Source organism: Triticum urartu, chromosome 6A (genome assembly GCF_056163025.1).
Source record: "Triticum urartu cultivar PI428250 chromosome 6A, HENAU_Tu73, whole genome shotgun sequence".
In the NCBI taxonomy this organism is placed as follows: domain Eukaryota; kingdom Viridiplantae; phylum Streptophyta; class Magnoliopsida; order Poales; family Poaceae; genus Triticum; species Triticum urartu.
The window spans coordinates 600,790,355-600,803,683 of NC_141878.1; positions in this window are offsets into that span (position 1 = coordinate 600,790,355).

Here is a 13,329-nt window from a genome sequence, read left to right on the forward strand (position 1 = left end):
AACAACAAATATTCATTTTTTGCAGGTTATATTCCGAGCCATTGCGCTGATTCATATGTGGTCGTTACTCACTCCGACGGAGGCCAGAGAGCGTTTGGTTACTGGATCTGTCCGGTGGGAGATGATAGCACGGAATATTTTCAATTGGTTTGGATGACTGTCATGTAATAGGATAGGCGATTAGTTTTCCTATCTTTGTTATGCTAGCCGGTTGAGGCCTCTTGGCTTTTGTGTTTTTAGCGTTGTGGCTCTTTGTGAGCTTGTCGATACTTTTGTTTCAGACTATAAGACCTTATTAAACCTATTTGCTTATTTATAAAGGTGGCCATATGCATCGTTCTGATGCAGAGGCCGGGAAATCCCCTTTTTGAAAAAAAAAAACGAACTGTTTCATGTAAAAGGGCAAGATCGGACCTCGATCCGATATCCTCATAACTAAACCATGTTTAACCAAGCAATATCTCAGTTGAGAAAATAGTACACATCCACCTGAGAAAATTGCGTACCTGAGAACTGAGATGCAGAATGGTCGATGTGCGACCAGGAGGCAATGTGGCAAAGACCCGATACTACTTATGGTGCCATCCAACGTCCATCGTGGCAGCTGGGAGGCCTTCGGCAAGGCGTTGATGGGGACCGTGGGGCGGCAGCGTGAGGCAGATGTAGAGGATACTGGGGTAGGCACCCACCCATGGTCTTCACTCGTCATTGAGTGGCCGCCCGTGATCGTCTTCTAGCTGGTGTCATCTGTGTAAACTTGGCCACAGGCCGCCGACCCGCACTGAACTTCCGTCGTCGAGGCGGTGAGGCAGAGGACGTAGTGCCGCTCCTCGGTCTTCCTGCGCTTCCCCTCCCAGCAGGCGGCAAGCATGCCCTTGCACGCCTCTACATCGGAGTATCTGACCTGCGCCTGGCATGGCACTGAGGGAAAGTCAATCAATCTAATCGGATTGCGTCCCGATTTTTAGAAAAAGGGTATTGCATCCGAATACTTTTTCTCAGATGATATTTGATGCATTTTCTCATGACAGTTGTAAAGAGTCAATTTATTTAATAAAATTATATTTGAATTTAGGAAAGAAAGGAATGCTTGCGGATTCTTTCCCTCAGGAGAGATTTGCTGCATCTTGCATGGCACCGAGCAAAATTCAATCAAGCTAATCAGTTTGTGTCCCAATTTTTGGAAAGAGGGGATTGTGTACAGACTCATTCCCCTGAGAGAGATTTGACGCATTTTCTCAGGACACACATAAGGAGTCAATCAATTAATAAGATTGCCTCCGATTTTAAAAAGATAAAATTGCTTTCCGATTATTTTTCTTTAAAGTAGAGATTTGGTTTTTGAATGGGAGGGTGGTGGGAGGTGGGGCGTGAAAAGACCAGACAAAAAAACCGTGCAGGCAAGGCTACCAAGTGAGACATTAGTGCGTCCGAATTCTTTTCCTCAGATGATATTTGACGCATTTGCTCATTGTAACACTCGGATAATGATGCTACAGTAATCCGGCGCTAATGATGTCACGTCACCATGAATACTGTTGTTAACCTTGCGATGATTCAAAACCGATTTAAACTCAAATTTGAAATTAAGTCAAACGATAAAAGTTTTCAAACGTTAAAACAAAAATGTTCGGTTTGTGCATAATATTACATAGTTAATTATGGTGAAGAAAACACATGTTTAGAAAATGCATAAATATTTTAAATTGAATTAAAACAAAAAAGAAATAAAAGAAAAGAAGTTACAAAACAGAAAACAAAAAAAACCCTCGGCCGTGGCCCAACTGGGCCAACCTACTAGGCCCAGCCGGCCACCCACTCCCCCCACTCCCCTTATCCACTCCCTCCGGAAACCCGAACCGCCACCGCCACCCCACTCCTCCCCCCTTCCCCGCCGCAAAATATCTTCCTCCCCCCTCTCTCCCGATTGGATCAGGAGGAGACCTCCGCCCCGGGCCAGCGCGCGCCGCCCCGCGCCCGGACTCCGTCGCCGACGACGCCTCGCCGGACTTTCCCACCGGCCTGCCTCCCTGTCGCTTGTCGTCCCCAACGTCCTCCTTGCCCCCCGTTGCCCGCGAACCCTACCCCCCCCCCCCCCCCCGCCGTGAGCTCCCCCTCTCTCTCCCCGTGTCCCGCTCCCTGTCTCGACGCGCTCCAACCCCGCGCACGTCGCACCGTGGCCGCGCTCAGGCGAGCCCACCGGTTGCCTGGCCTCGCCGCTGCCGCCCGCGTGCTCCGCACTCCCTGCGCAGCTCGTCGCCGGCCCCGCGCTGCTCACCACCGCAGTCGCCGGCAGCCCCTTCCCGCGTCGCGCCCCGCCTCGAGCCGCACCTTGGTTGCCCCGCTCCGTCGTCGCCGCATAGCCCCGCGACTCTCTCTGCTCCCCCCGTTCGCCGGCCGTGCTACTCGGTTGCGCCCGTTGCCACTGCTCGTCGGCGTCGCCGTGTTTCCCCGCCACAGCTCCCCCCAGGCGCCCTTCGCCTCCACCGTGTCGCGGCCAGCTCTGCCCTACCCCCTGCTCCCCGTGGCCACGCATTGCGTGCCGAGGCCACCGCCGCACTTGCCATCCCGCTCCGGCCGCTGTGGCCTAGGCCTCCCCTGACCAGTGCCGTGGCCGCCGGCGCCCTGCTGCGCTGGGTCGTGGCTTCCGCCCGTTAACGGGCGCCCGCAGCGCCCACGCACCCGTAGCGCCCGTGCCCACTAGCCCCTCTGGGCCAATGACAGGTGGGCCTAGCCCAGAACTTTTTTTAAATAAAATAATAAATATTAATAAAAATAAAATTTAATTAATTAATTGAGTTAATTAATCCTATTTAATTAATCTAATTAACCTGTTAGTTTAATTAAACCGTAATTAGTTTAACCTAAACCTTAATTAACCTAACAGTGTATGACACGTGGGTCCCACGAGACACACATGTCAGTATGACCTAGTCAACCCCTGTTAACTACTCACATCAGCATGACATCATGCTAATGTCATAAATCCAATTTCAAATTAAATTAAATAATTAATTAAATTTCATAAATTAATATATTTTTTTTGAAAATCATATCTACATGAAAGTTGCTCAGAACGACGAGACGAATCTGGATACACAACCCGTTCATCCGCCACGCATCCCTAGCATAGCGAACATGCAACTTTCCCCCTCCGGTTCATCTGTCCGAAAATGCGAAACACCGGGGATATTTTTCCGGATGTTTCCCCCCTTCATCGGTACCACCTCATACCGCGTTAGGGCACCCCTAGCACCGCTACTTGTCTTGTCATGCATCGCTATGCATCTGTTTGCTTAATATTTATTGTTTCTTCCCCCTCTTCTCTCGCTAGACACCGAGACCAACGCCGCTGCTACCCAGTACGACTCCAGTGTTGATGACCCCTCTCTCTTGTCAGAGCAACCAGGCAAGCCCCCCCCCTTGATCACCAGATATCGCCTACTCTTCTCCCTACTGCTTGCATTAGAGTAGTGTAGCTTGTTACTGCTTTCCGTTAATCCTATTCTGATACATAGCCTGTCATTGTTGCTACAACTGTTGATACCTTTCTTGCAATCCTAAATGCTTAGTATAGGATGCTAGTTTACCATCAGTGGCCCTACATTCTTGTCCGTCTGCCATGCTATACTATCGGGCCGTGATCACTCTGGAGGTGGTCACTGGTATATACTTATACATAATATATGATACTTGTGGTGACAAAAGACGGGTCGGCTCGAGGAGTACCCGCGGTTGATTCACGAATTGGGGGCTGGAAGGACATACTTTCTCGACAGCCCTCTGTGTGGATCTTTGTGGCGAAGCGACATGGCAGGTTGAGACCACCTAGGAGAGAGGTGGGCCTGGCCCTGGTCGGCATTCGCGGTTATTTCAAGATAACACGTTTAACGAGATCTTGGTATTTGATCTGAGTCTGGCCACTGGCCTATACGCACTAACCATCTACGCGGGGTCAGTTATGGGCACTCGACATCGTGGTATCAGCCGAAGCCTTCGTGACGTCAGCGACTGAGCGGCGTGCGCCGGATGGGACTGGAATGCCTACTAGGCTAGGTCTTCTTCCGGCCGCCCTCGCAACGTGCAGGTGTGCAATGGGCGATGGGCCCAGACCCCTGTGCCATAGGATTAGACCGGCATGCTGACCTCTCTGTTGTGCCTAGGTAGGGCTGCGACGCGTTGATCTTCCGAGGCCGGGCATGACCCAGAAAAGTTTGTCCGGACAAAGGGGATCGAGCGTGTTGGGAAATGTGGTGCACCCCTGCAGGAAGTTAATCTATTCGAATAGTCGTGATCTTCGGTAATAGGATGACTTGGAGTTGTATCTTGACCTTAAGACAACTAGAACCAGATACTTAATAAAACACACCCTTCCAAGTCCAGATACAACCGGTGATCGCTCTCTCACAGGGCGACGAGGGGAGGATCATCGGTTAGGATTATGCGATGCGATGCTACTTGGTGAACTTACCATCTACTCTCTTCTCCTGCTGCAAGATGGAGGTTACCAGAAGCGTAGTCTTCGAAAGGACTAGCTATCCCCCTCTTATTCCGGCATTCTGCAGTTCAGTCCACATATGGTACCCCCCTTTCCATTCGATACCAATACATACATATGTAGTGTACCTCCTTGCTTGCGAGTACTTTGGATGAGTACTCACGGTTGCTTTGCTCCCTCTTTTCCCCCTTCCTATACCCGATTGCTGCGACCAGACGTTGGAGCCCAGGAGCCAGACACCACTGTCGATGACGACTACTACTACTCGGGAGGTGCCTACTACTACGTGCAGCCCGCTGATGACGACCAGGAGTAGTTTAGGAGGATCCCAGGCAGGAGGCTTGCGCCTCTTTCGATTTGTATCCCAGTTTGTGCTAGCCTTCTTAAGGCAAACTTGTTTAACTTATGTCTGTACTCAGATATTGTTGCTTCCGCTGACTCGTCTATGATCGAGCTCTTGTAATCGAGCCCTCGAGGCCCCTGGCTTGTAATATGATGCTTGTATGACTTATTTTATTTGTGGAGTTGTGTTGTGATATCTTCCCGTGAGTCCCTTATTCGATCGTACACGTTTGCGTGTATGATTAGTGTATGATTGAATCGGGGGCGTCACAAGTTGGTATCAGAGCCGACTGCCTGTAGGAATCCCCCTTCCACACTCCTTGGCCGAAGTTGAGTCTAAACATTACAAAAACTTTTACTAACATGGTTGTGTGCCTTACGAGCCCACGTCGCCATTTTGGTGGTATTAGGATCTTTTACTCCTCGATCCTTACTCTGGACTCTGAACTCTCTCCTACTTGGGTTAAACGATTTTACTAACTCTAACATTAGGATCCGGTGACCACGTTCACCCCAAAGTTGGATAAGCCCTAGTTATTCTTTAGAGTAGTATTTGAACATTATCCACATTGTCATTTGACTCCTGTGAAAACAACTTTGTTTTCAGATGGAACCCACGAGACAGGTCGTGCGCCACACGACGGCCGTTGGTGCCTCAGGATCACCTGCTGTGTTGGTTGAGATGATGACCTATCGGGGTTATCGCTGGCACCCTGAGTACACCGTCTACGAGGAGTACTAGGACTTTAACCAGGAGCAGTACCGTGCCATCGTCCACCTCTACTCTCGGGAGTATGACTCCACTACCGTGCTGCACACTGCTCATGGTGTTGGAGTGACTATCGACATGGCGGTCCATGATGCTGCTTATGCTGCTCTGACACGTCTTCATGGAGAGTGCCGGGAGTTGGACACCTCCCCCTTCAGGCACATTGCTATCGCATCCGATGTTGGTGTGGAGGGATACTACACTGCTGCCTACTCCACTGTCACCCGAGAGCCCTTCTACCATCAGAACCTGGTTCTGCATGCTGATGGGCTGGATAGAGCTAACCGAGCTCTTCGCCACGAGTTGTACACCACCCGTCGGCACCTGTACCATGCTCTGACGCTATTGCACCCCTCTGTCCGATCTGGTGATCTGTCATGTTCTGCGATCTACCCTGACAGGACCGTGATGCCCCAGGGTGTCGGCTGGCCAGATGTGGGAGGCTACTCTCCCGCACTTGGTCCTCTCCTGCCACCTGCGTGTCGGGTTCCGCACCAGAGTATCCGCGGACCCCAGGCTACTCGCGTGGAGGACTTCCCTTCTCGTCACTACCAGCTGTCAGGCTACACCTACCTCCACAGTTCCTCCTAGGACTGATGTAGGCTTGCTTGTTAGTGTTAGATGCATTCACCGCGAGCCTGCGTGCCGCCTATCATGTTCTTAGTTTGTGTACTGAACTCTGTGTACCGAACTCTATGCATGATCTCTTCTGTAAGATATGCCAACTACTATGTAGTATCTATCGTGTTCCTTTCATTATGCATGTTTCATCATGAATGATTTTTGCCCTTGCAAATTCTCAATGCTGAACTACCCCTGTTATATAATGGCAGGATGGTTAGACCAGGTGGTCGTAGTCGTGGTGGCCATGCCCCACCACCGCCTGAGTACATGGCTGGTATGATCCAACAGTTAGAGCTGAACCGCCAATTCATGGAAAATATGATGGCTCAGTTTCCTTGCCCCAATATGAACTAGCAGCCAGCCCAAGTGACACTGCAGGATTTCATGCGCCTCAACCCAACTGTGTATCGCAGCTCAACTCAGCCTCTGGATGCTGATGACTGGCTCCGTGACATCACCTATGAGATGGAGTCTGCTGATGTAGCCCCTGCCAGCTACGTCATCTTTGCTTCCTTCTTCTTGATGGGACCCGCTGCTCAATGGTGGGACAGTCACAGGCGTACTCTGCCAGTTGGAACAATCATCACCTGGCCAGACTTCCAAGCTGCTTTCCGTGCTCGCTTCATTCCTCAGGGAGTCATGGACCGTAAGAAGCGTGAGTTCCGCAACCTCACCCAAGGCAACAAAACTGTTGAAGCTTATCAGCGGGAGTTTCTGGACTTGTCTCGCTATGCTGAAGAGGACATTGCAACTGATGCACGCAGACAAGAGAAGTTCCGTGACGGCCTTCAAGCTGACATCAAGCTCGCACTTCTAGTGTATGACTTTACTGATTTCGCCACCTTGGTGAACAAGGCCATCAATGTCGAAACTGGTCTGCAGGAATACTAGAGCTCTCACAGGCGCAACCGTGACACAGGCTCATCTTCGGGCCCGCTGTCGGTGTCAAAACCGGCGGATCTCGGGTAGGGGGTCCCGAACTGTGCGACTAAGGTGGATGGTAACAGGAGGCAGGGGACACGATGTTTTACCCAGGTTCGGGCCCTCTTGATGGACGTGAAACCCTACGTCCTGCTTGATTATTCTTGATAATATGAGTAGTACAAGAGTAGATCTACCACGAGATGAGAGAGGCTAAACCCTAGAAGCTAGCCTATGGTATGATTGTATGTTGTCCTATGGACTGAACCCTCCGGTTTATATAGACGCGGGAGGGGGCTAGGGTTACACAGAGTCGCTTACAAGGAAGGAGATCTATATATCCGTATTGCCAAGCTTGCCTTCCACGCCAAGGAGAGTCCCAACCGGACACGGGACGAAGTCTTCAATCTTGTATCTTCATAGTCCAACAGTCCGGCCAAAGGATATAGTCCGGCTGTCCGGATACCCCCCAATCCAGGACTCCCTCGGTAGCCCCTAAACCAGGCTTCAATGACGATGAGTCCGGCGCGCAGATTGTCTTCGGCATTGCAAGGCGGGTTCCTCCTCCATATACTTCATAGAAGATTTTGAACACGAGGATCGTGTCCGGCTCTGCAAAACAAGTTCCACATACCACCGTAGAGAGAATAATATTTCCACAAATCTAATCTGCTGACGTACCCCGTAGCGTGGCATCACACCACAGCCAGGTCTTTATTCGAATCGTTTTTCACAACCTATCTCAGCGTGTTTCGCGAGGCGCTTTCCATGGCACGTCTTGTCGAAGCAGAGATCGTGTCCCCTTATTACGGTATTCCCATCAATACGGACGTGGGTAACCCAACCGTGCCATCAATTACGGCGCTTGGGGGATAAGCGAGTTTTACCAAGTTTGTGGGGGCGCATAGTTTCGTCCGTCCTTATAAAGGGATAAGGTTTCACCTTTTTCAACCCACGCCTTCTTCCCTCCTTGCTCATCCATTCTCGCGCACTCGAGCTCCAGCGCCCAAGTCCACATCCTTCTCCTCAACTCTCTCCAAACATGTCTGGAGCAGGAGGCAAGTGGATGGTCTCCTCCGTCATGGAGGGACACATCAAAAAACTACGTGGGGCCGGATACTTAGCCACGGATATCGCGCACCGGCTGCCAGCCGTGGGGCAGATCGTCCCTACCCCGGAACCTCGCGAAAGGGTGGTTTTCCTCCCCCACTTCGTCCGCGTACTAGGGTTTCCCCTCCATCCATTCGTCCACGGCCTTATGTTCTATTACGGGCTGGACTTTCATGATCTGGCCCCGAATTTCATCCTCAACATCTCGGCGTTCATCGTCGTGTGCGAGGCATTCCTCCGCATCCGGCCCCACTTCGGCCTGTGGCTGAAGACCTTCAATATCAAGATGAAGGTAGTAGGCGGCCAACAAGCGGAATGCGGTAGAGCCATGGTGGGAAAAATGCCCAACATTACATGGCTCGAGGGCTCCTTCGTGGAGACCATAAAGGGGTGTCAATCGGGATGGTTCTACATCACCGATCCGCGCGACACCAACTGGGTGGCGGCCCTCGAGTTTCTATCCGGAATCCCCATGTTGGAAATATGCCCTAGAGGCAATAATAAAAGCATTATTATTATATTTCTTTGTTCATGATAATTGTCTTTATTCATGCTATAACTGTATTATCCGGAAATCGTAAATACACGTGTGAATACATAGACCATAATATGTCCCTAGTAAGCCTCTAGTTGACTAGCTCGTTGATCAACAGATAGTCATGGTTTCCTGGCTATGGACATTGGATGTCATTGATAACGGGATCACATCATTAGGAGAATGATGTGATGGAAAAGACCTAATCCTAAGCATAGCACAAGATCATGTAGTTCGTTTGCTAGAGCTTTTCCAATGTCAAGTATCTTTTCCTTTGACCATGAGATCGTGTAACTCCCGGATACCGTAAGAGTGCTTTGGGTGTATCAAACGTCACAACGTAACTGGGTGACTATAAAGGTGCACTACGGGTATCTCCAAAAGTGTCTGTTGGGTTGACACGGATCGAGACTGGGATTTGTCACTCCGGATAACGGAGAGGTATCACTGGGCCCACTCGGTAATGCATCATCATTATGAGCTCAAGGTGACCAAGTGGTTGATCACGGGATCATGCATTACGGTACGAGTAAAGTGACTTGCCGGTAACGAGATTGAACAAGGTATTGGGATACCGACGATCGAGTCTCGGGCAAGTAACATACCGATTGACAAAGGGAATTGTATACGGGGTTGATTAATCCTCGACATCGTGGTTCATCCGATGAGATCATCGTGGAGCATGTGGGAGCCATCATGGGTATCCAGATCCCGCTGTTGGTTATTGACCGGAGAGTCGTCTCGGTCATGTCTACTTGTCTCCCGAACCCGTAGGGTCTACACACTTAAGGTTCGGTGACGCTAGGGTTATGAAGATATGTGTATGCAGTAACCCGAATGTTGTTCGGAGTCCCGGATGAGATCCCGGACGTCACGAGGAGTTCCGGAATAGTCCGGAGGTAAAGAATTATATATAGGAAGTGCTGTTTCGGCCATCGGGACAAGTTTCGGGGTTATCGGTATTGTACCGGGACCACCGGAGGGGTCCCGGGGGCCCACCGGGTGGGGCCACCTATCCCGGAGGGCCCCATGGGCTGAAATAGGAGGGAACCCAGCCCATAGTGGGCTGGGGCGCCACCCCTATAGGCCCATGCGCCTAGGGTTTCCACCAAGGAAGAGTCCAAGTGGTGGAAGGCACCCCTAGGTGCCTTGGGGGGGAGGGAAACCTCCCCTTGGCAGCCGCACCTAGGAGATTGGATCTCCTAGGCTGCGCACCCCCCCCTTGGCCCTCCCATATATAGTTGAGGAGAGGGAGGACTTCATACCTCAGCCTTTGGTGCTTCCTCTCTCCCCGTTACGTCTCTCTCTCGTAGTATAGGCGAAGCCCTCTACTGTGACGCCCTGCATCCACCACCACACCGTCGTGTTGCTGGATCTTCATCAACCTCTCCTTCCCCCTTGCTGGATCAAGAAAGGAGGAGACGTCATCCGTTCCGTACGTGTGTTGAACGCGGAGGCACCGTCCGTTCGGTGCTTGATCATCGGTGATTTGAATCACGTCGTGTTCGACTACATCATCCCCGTTCTTTGAACGCTTCCGCTCGCGATCTACAAGGTACGTAGATGCATCCAATCACTCGTTGCTAGATGAACTCCTAGATGGATCTTGGTGAAACTGTAGGAAAATTTTTGTTTTCTGCAACGTTCTCCAACAGTGGCATCATGAGCTAGGTCTATGCGTAGTTCTCTTGCACGAGTAGAACACAAAGTAGTTGTGGGCGTTGATTTTGTTCAATATGCTTGCCGTTACTAGTCTTATCTTGATTCGGCGGCATCGTGGGATGAAGCGGCCTGGACCGACCTTACACGTACTCTTACATGAGACAGGTTCCACCGACTGACATGCACTAGTTGCATAAGGTGGCTAGCGGGTGTCTGTCTCTCCTACTTTAGTCGGATCGGATTCGATGAAAAGGGTCCTTATGAAGGGTAAATAGCAATTGGCATATCACGTTGTGGTCTTTGCGTAGGTAAGAAACGTTCTTGCTAGAAACCCATAGCAGCCACGTAAAACATGCAAACAACAATTAGAGGACGTCTAACTTGTTTTTGCAGGGTATGCTATGTGATGTGATATGGCCAAAAGGATGTGATGAATGATATATGTGATGTATGAGATTGATCATGTTCTTGTAATAGGAATCATGACTTACATGTCGATGAGTATGACGGTGACAAGGATGATCATGGAGCCCCAAGATGGAGATCAAAGGAGCTATGTGATATTGGCCATATCATGTCACTATTATTATTTGATTGCATGTGATGTTTATCATGTTTTGCATCTTGTTTACTTAGAACGACGGTAGTGAATAAGATGATCCCTTACAACAATTTCAAGAAGTGTTCTCCCCTAATTGTGCACCGTTGCTACAGTTCGTCGCTTCGAAGCATCACATGTTAATCGGGTGTGATAGATCCTTTCGTTCACATACAACGGGTGTAAGCAAGATTTACACATGCAAAAACACTTAGGGTTAACTTGACGAGCCTAGCATGTGAAGACATGGCCTCGGAACACAGAGACCGAAAGGTCGAACACGAGTTGTATGGAAGATACGATCAACATGGAGATGTTCACCGACGATGACTAGTCCGTCTCACGTGTTAATCGGACACGGCTTAGTCGACTTGGATCGTGTAACACTTAGATGACTAGAGTGATGTCTAATCTGAGTGGGAGTTCATTAATAGTTTGATTAGATGAACTTAATTATCATGAACTTAGTCTAAAATCTTTACAATATGTCCTGTAGATCAAATGGCCAACGTTGTATTCAATTTCAACGCGTTCCTAGAGAAAACCAAGCTGAAAGACGATGGCAGCAACTATACGGACTGGGTCCGGAACCTGAGGATCATCCTCATAGCTGCCAAGAAAGATTATGTCCTACAAGCACCGCTAGGTGATCCACCCGTCCCACAGAACCAAGACGCTATGAACGCTTGGCAGACACGTACTGATGACTACTCCCTCGTTCAGTGCGGCATGCTTTACAGCTTAGAGCCAGGGCTCCAAAAGCGTTTTGAGAGACATGGAGCATATGAGATGTTCGAAGAGCTAAAAATGGTTTTTCAAGCTCATGCCCGGGTCGAGAGATATGAAGTCTCCGATAAGTTCTTCAGCTGTAAGATGGAGGAAAATAGTTCTGTTAGTGAGCACATACTCACTATGTCTGGGTTACATAACCGCTTGACTCAGCTGGGAGTTAATCTCCCGGATGACGCGGTCATTGACAGAATCCTCCAGTCGCTTCCACCAAGCTACAAGAGCTTTGTGATGAACTTCAATATGCAGGGGATGGAAAAGACCATTCCTGAAGTATTTGCTATGCTGAAATCAGCAGAGGTAGAAGTCAAGAAGGAACATCAAGTGTTGACGATGAATAAAACCACTAAGTTCAAGAAGGGCAAGGGTAAAAAGAACTTCAAGAAGGACGGCAAGGAAGTTGCTGCGCCCGGCAAGCAAGCTGTCGGGAAGAAGTCAAAGAATGGACCCAAGCCTGAGACAGAGTGCTTTTATTGCAAAGGGAAGGGTCACTGGAAGCGGAACTGCCCCAAATACTTAGCGGACAAGAAGGCCGGCAACACCAAAGGTATATTTGATATACATGTAATTGATGTGTACCTTACCAGTACTCGTAGTAACTCCTGGGTATTTGATACCGGTGCCGTTGCTCATATTTGTAACTCACCACAGGAGCTGCGGAATAAACGGAAACTGGTGAAGGACGAGGTGACGATGCGCGTCGAGAATGGTTCCAAGGTCGATGTGATCGCCGTCGGCACGCTACCTCTACATTTACCTACGGGATTAGTTATAAACCTCAATAATTGTTATTTAGTACCATGTTTGAGCATGAACATTGTATCAGGATCTCGTTTAATACGAGATGGCTACTCATTTAAATCCGAGAATAATGGTTGTTCTATTTATATGAGAGATATGTTTTATGGTCATGCTCCGATAGTCAATGGTTTATTCTTAATGAATCTCGAGCGTATTACTACACATGTTCATAGTGTGAGTACCAAAAGATGTAAGGTTGATAATGATAGTCCCACATACTTGTGGCACTGCCGCCTTGGTCACATAGGTGTCAAACGCATGAAGAAGCTCCATGCAGATGGACTTTTAGAGTCTCTTGATTATGAATCATTTGACACGTGCGAACCATGCCTCATGGGAAAAATGACCAAGACTCCGTTCTCAGGAACAATGGAGCGAGCAACCAACTTATTGGAAATCATACATACTGATGTGTGCGGTCCAATGAGTGTTGAGGCTCGCGGTGGCTATCGTTATGTTCTCACCCTCACTGATGACTTGAGTAGATATGGGTATGTCTACTTAATGAAACACAAGTCTGAAACCTTTGAAAAATTCAAGGAATTTCAGAGTGAGGTTGAGAATCAACGTGACAGGAAAATCAAGTTTCTACGATCAGATCATGGAGGAGAATACTTGAGTCACGAATTTGGCACACACTTAAGAAAATGTGGAATAGTTTCACAACTCACGCCGCCTGG